General features: G+C 46.2%; 1 protein-coding gene across 1 annotated transcript in view; it reads right to left on the minus strand.

The window, feature by feature from the left end:
• The window catches only part of Caln1 (calneuron 1), a 434,985-nt gene extending 429,602 nt beyond the window's left edge, over positions 1–5,383 (minus strand). Inside the window, exon 1 of the mRNA XM_029533922.1 lies at positions 5,321–5,383. The gene's annotated coding sequence lies outside the window, so the exon portion shown is untranslated. The remainder of the gene's footprint in view (positions 1–5,320) is intronic.
• Between the last annotated feature and the right edge of the window lie 617 nt (positions 5,384–6,000).

Below are 6,000 nucleotides of genomic sequence, written 5' to 3' on the forward strand. Positions count from 1 at the left end.
GCATGATTGATTGCTCATATGGAGGAATCAATATGATAGATTTGTATTGATGGAGGAAAGGGAGACACAAAGAGGAAAGATGTGGGTGCCCCCCAAGGAACAACTAGAGTTGTTGACATCAGCCTAGCAACTGAGCCTAGCTTAGCAACCAGGCAAGAAGGAGTTGAGTTCCTTCAGCCTCTTGCTGTGTAGGACCATAAGGCCATGGGGCAGTCTGTGGGACCTGTTTATGAAGAGACTCTTTATCAAAGCTATTTAGAACAGGGGTGGGAGAAATAGAGAGAAAAAGTGCCCTTTGAATCTCCATTGCTTTGAGAATCAGCAATTTAATGACTCATACATTCTAGATCCCTGCTTTGTCTACACATTTTCATTTCAAAAAACTAAAAACACTTTGTTTGGAAGATTGGTTATTTTTAGCTTATATATCAATAGTATGCATCCACTTCTCCCCCAGAGAGAACAGCTTCCTTCAGATTGGCCCACAGCACCACCCTAGAAATGGAGCTGTTTGCTAAGCTGTATTTTGTCTAAGCTATTTGCACATCTCTCTGCCCCCATTTTGTTTGTTTGTTTGTTTGTTTGTTTGTTGTTTTAAGGTCTGCATTACAGACCACCCAGAAGTCACTCAAGACCAGTTCTCTGAGAGTTAGCTTTGTCAACGTGACACAGCCTAGCATCACCTGGGAAGAGAGTCTCAGTGAGGGACTGTCTAGCTCAAGTTGGCTTGTGGGGAATCATCTTCATTAATGGCTGGGGGAAGAGCCAACCCACTGTGGGCAGCTCTATTCCCTAGGCAGAGGTCCTGGCTGGCATAAGAGTGGAGAAACCATGTTCGTATTCATTCCTCTCTGCTCTTGGCTGTGGATGGAATATGACTATTTAAAGTTCTTCTTTGACATCTCCACAATGATGAACTCTGAACCGAGGATTGTGAGCTGAAATAAACCCTTCTAAGTTGTTTTTGTTGGGGTGTTTTATCACAGCAACACAAATGAAAGTAAAATAGCATCCTAAGATCCTCCTCCAGGTCTCATGGATACAAATGGATAAACTCCAGCCTCCCAGCTAAGGAGCCAGCGGTTTTTTTTTTTATCAGCCTGGAATACAAAGGGAAGGGGGTGGTGGTGAGCAAAACTTACCATATTTAAGGTGGAAAAATCCACATCATCTATGGACTGAACCATCCCAAAGACTGAATAAAAGGACAGGTGCTATAACAATACCATTCATATTTCTTTCTTCAAAACTGTGAGTGCCATGTGACAAGACACCTCGGGCTCCTACCAATATGTCTTTCCCACCGTGGTGGGCCATAGATCCCTAAGTCACAAGCAGAAGTAGTCGTTCTTCCCTGAAGTTTTTCTTCGTTGAGTATTTGTCACAGCCACGGCCAAAGTAACTAAACACCTAGCCAAACTTTTCAAGCAGCCATTCTGGGCCCTCTCTTATAAAGACTTCCAGCTTCAAGTTCAGAGTCCTCAGGAGGGCTTGCCCTACGTGTTAAGATGCTCTTGCCCAAGGGTTTCTTCAGCTCCTGCCTTTGATTTCTCAAACAGTGAGTTATCTTGAAGAAGGTTCTGGAATCTAGGTTAAAGTCATACAATATCCTGTGCCTATGCCCTCCATGTCTGCATTTCTACAACTCTGGGGAAACATCGCTAAAAAATCAAGAACTGCATCACCTAAAATATTTCCACTTCCGCTCCATAACCTCAAGTTCATGCCCTCTACCACAAACACTTCCCACCACTAATATGAGCTAGGATGGAGAGAGCAAGAGGGTCTGTTACCAAGAACCTTGGAGAGATAACCTTAGAACCGACCAATGTAAAGAACTCACTGCACTGTAATCTTTGAGGTCAGTATCACACAGACCTAAAATCTTCCTCTATCTATCCAAAAACATTCTTGAGTTTTCATAGCATTCATGCATGGATTCCTGGGCAAAGAAAAAGAGTAAGTTCAACATTCAGGGAATCCAGTGGCTTGATAACATATAGACCTCCCCCCCCCCCACATCCTGAATGGACCTCTTCTGTATACAGGGAGAGGCCAGGAAGGACAGAAAGAAGTTGGGGGACAGAGGAGGGAAAGGACAAGGAGAAGAGGGAGGAGGGGGAAGAGGAGGGAGAAGAGGAGGAGGGGAGAGGAAGAGAGGGAAGAGGAAAAGGAAGGGGTGGGGAGGAGGAGGGGAGAGGAAGAAGAGGGAGGTGAGGAGGGGGGAAGGGATGGGAGGAGGAGGAGAAAAGGAAGAGGTAGAGAAGGAGGTTAAAAGGGGGTGGAGAAAGAGAAAGAGGAGGGGTGGAGAAGAAAGAAGAGAAGAAATGGAGAAGAAAAGAGAAAAAGATGGAGGAGGGGGAAGTAGGGGGGCAGACGAAAGAGATAGGGAAGAGGGGAAGTAAGCCAAGATTGGCCTCAGAGAGCCTTGGGTAGAAATTCTGGGTTCTACTTTGACCTTGTAACCTCAAATCAGTTACTCAGTACTTTTTTTTTCTTTTAACCCTTTTCACCTGTAAAAAAAAAATGCACTTCCACAACTAGGCCTGGTGATGCAGACCCGCCAGCTACATGGGAGACTGAAGCAGGAGGATTTTGGGTTCAAGGAGTATTTGGCCTACTGAGTGGGCTTAAGGCAAGCCTGAGCAACTTTGTCAAATGGACTCCACATAAAACCAGATACACTGAAGCTAATAGAAGAGAAGTGGGGAAGAGCCTCAAGCACATAGGCACAGGGGAAAGTTTCCTGAACAGAACACCAATGAACTTATGCCCTAAGATCAACAATCGACAAATGGGACCTCATACAATTGCAAAGCTTCTGTAAGGCAAAGGACACTGTCAATAGGACAAAATGGTATCCAACAGATTGGGGAAAGATCTTTACCAATCCTACATCTGATAGAGTGATAATATCCAATATATACAAAGAACTCAAGAAGTTAGACTCCAAAGAACCAAATAACCCTATTAAAAAAAAAATAGAATACAGAGCTAAACAAAGAATTCTCAACTGAGGAATACCGAATGGCTGAAAAGCACCTAAAGAAATGGTCAACATCCTTAGTCATCGGGGAAATGCAAATCAAAACAACCCTGAGATTCCACCTCATACCAGTCAGAATGGCTAAGATCAAAAACTCAGGTGACAGCAGATGCTGGCGAGGTTGTAGAGAAAGAGGAGCACTCCTCCATTGCTGGTGGGATTACAAGCTGGTACAACCACTCTGGAAATCAGTTTGGTGGTTCCTCAGAAAATTGGACATAATATTATCTGAGGACCCACTAATACTACTCCTGATTGTATACCCAGAAGATGCTCCAACATGTAATAAGGACACATGCTGCACTATGTTCATCACAGCCTTATTTATAATAGCCAGGAGCTGGAAAGAACCCAGATGTCCCTCAACAGAGGAATGGATACAGAAAATTTGGTACATTTACACAATGGAGTACTACTCAGCTATTAAAAACAACAAATTTATGAAATTCTTAGGCAAATGGATGGAACTAGAAAATATCATCCTGAGTGAGCTAACCCAATCACAAAAGAACACACATGATATGCACTCACTGATAAGTGGGTATTAGCCCAGAAACTCGGAATACCCAAGATACAATTCACAAAACACATGAAACTCAAGAAGAAGGAAGAACAAAGTGTGGATATTTCAATCCTTCTTAGAAGGGGGAACAAAATACCCATGGAAGGAGTTACAGAGACAAAGTGTGGAGCAGAGATTGAAGGAAAGGCCATCCAGAGACTGCCCCACATGGGGATCCATCCCGTGTACAGTCACCAAACCCAGACACTTTTGTGAATGCCAACAAGTGCTTGATGACAAGAGACTGATATAGCTGTCTCCTGAGAGGCTCTGACAGTGCCCGACAAATACAGAAGTGGATTCTCACAGCCTACCTACTATTGGACTGAGCACAGGGTCCCCAATGAAGGAGCTAGAGAAAGGACCCAAGGAGCTGAAGGGATTTGCAGCCCCATAGGAGAAACAACAATATAAACTAACCAATTCTCCTAGAGCTCCCAGGGACTAAATCACCAACCAAAGAGCACACATGGTGAGACTCATGGCTCCAGCTGCATATGTAGCAGAGGATGGCCTTGTCGGTCATCAATAGGAGGAGAGGCCCTTGGTCCTGTGAGGGCTCTGTGCCCCAGTGAAAGGGAATTCCAGGGCCAGGAAGCAGGTGTGGGTGGGTTGGAGAACAGGGGGAGGGGAGAGAGGATAGGGGGTTTTCAGAAGGGAAACCAGGAAAAGGGACAACATTTGAAATGTAGATCAAGTAAATATCTAATTTTTAAAAAAGAAAAGAAAAAGAAAAAGAAGGCTTGGGATATAGTTCAGTGGTAGAGCACCTGCCTAGAATGCCACAGTGAGGGGCTGGGGGTGTGGCTCAGTGGTAGAGCCCCTGCCTAGAATCCCCCAGTGAGGATCTGGGGGCGTGGCTCAGTGGTAGAGCCCCTGCCTAGAATCCCCCAGGGAGGGGCTGGGGCTGTGGCTCAGTGGTAGAGCCCTGCCTAGAATCCCCCAGTGAGAGGCTGGGGACATGGCTCAGTGGTAGAACCCCTGCCTAGAATCCCCCAGTGAGGGGGCTGGGGGCGTGGCTCAGTGGTAGAGTCCCTGCCTAGAATCCCCCAGGGAGGGGCTTGTGGTTCAGTGGTCAAGGACTTATCTAGACTCTCCCAATTGGAGTCTGGTGCTATGACTCAGTGGTAGAGCACCTGTCTATAGTACACCCAGTAAGAGGCTGGGAGTATGGCTCAATGATAAAGCACTTACCTGTCTCATCACTAGTGAAGGGCTAAGGGCAGGACACTTGCCAAAAAGCCCCTAGTAAGGACCTGTATAGCACTGGTCTAATACACACAAGATCCTAGGTTCCGTATCCAGTAATCTGTGTCTGTGTACACACACACACACACACACACACACACACAAAGTCCTCATGGGAATATTCTGAGAATGAATGAAAATGACCCATGTAAAGGTTCTGTCTCCACACTGTCACTTGCTCTGAATTCTGCAAGTGACATCTATTTCATAATAACCCACACCCTCCCAAAGGCATGACTGGATAGTGAGTTTGCAACCACACCCTCTTGCCTTGAGAGTGAATCTCAGAGTCCGGAACCCACATAAACCCTGCTTCCTTCTGGATATAGCCCATCCTTTGGTAAGCCCCTATCCCCACCTCCATCCCCCACCTCCCACCCCCACAGCGGACTCTTCATAGATTCCCCTCTCTTCCCTGGACCCTGGATATCACAGGCTTTCAGACCCCACCCTCACTCCCCTACCTGGGAGTTGCAAAGCAATCTAGATCCAGGGATTTGGGGTTGGGGGGAGACTTGCCAGGTGGGGAAGTCAGGGGCCGGGCTTCTCCGTGGCTCCTCTCCCCTTTCGGGGGTTTCTTGGTCCCCCTTTGTCTCATTCTCAGGCTTCCCATCTCCAGGTTGCTCAGGCAGCCGCATCGGGGGTCCAGGGTGATGTGGTCAGAGATTTGGGGGGTACCTCAGAGGACCATCAGCGAAGACATTGAGACTCTGCAAGGAATTGACAGAAACTTACTGCCAGAAACAATACCAAGTGGTTATTTACTCAAAGTCAGTTGCCTAAATAATTCACACCTGCCCTTCCATGTTTACACAGGACAATGGTAGACACAACCGTGGCACCCAGAAATATAATTATAGTACTAACAGATGTTTAGTTATTAATAAGGGCTCAATGTCACCAGAGAATATTATATAACAAATGGATCTGCGCCTCTGGAAGCAACTTTCATCTTTCTAGGTACTTTTCCATTCATACCCTCAGGCTTTGCCTAAGCATAAGCAATATAAAGTGAACCAACTCGAGAGCTACTTGCCACAAAGCCCAGCACTTCACATATGCATTTGCATTAGGGTTGGAGCTCCGTGGTGGTGGACACTCGCCCAGCATGTGTGAGACCCTAGGGTCCATCCCTTCACCCTTG

Source organism: Mus pahari, chromosome 23 (assembly GCF_900095145.1).
Source record: "Mus pahari chromosome 23, PAHARI_EIJ_v1.1, whole genome shotgun sequence".
NCBI classification, from domain to species: domain Eukaryota; kingdom Metazoa; phylum Chordata; class Mammalia; order Rodentia; family Muridae; genus Mus; species Mus pahari.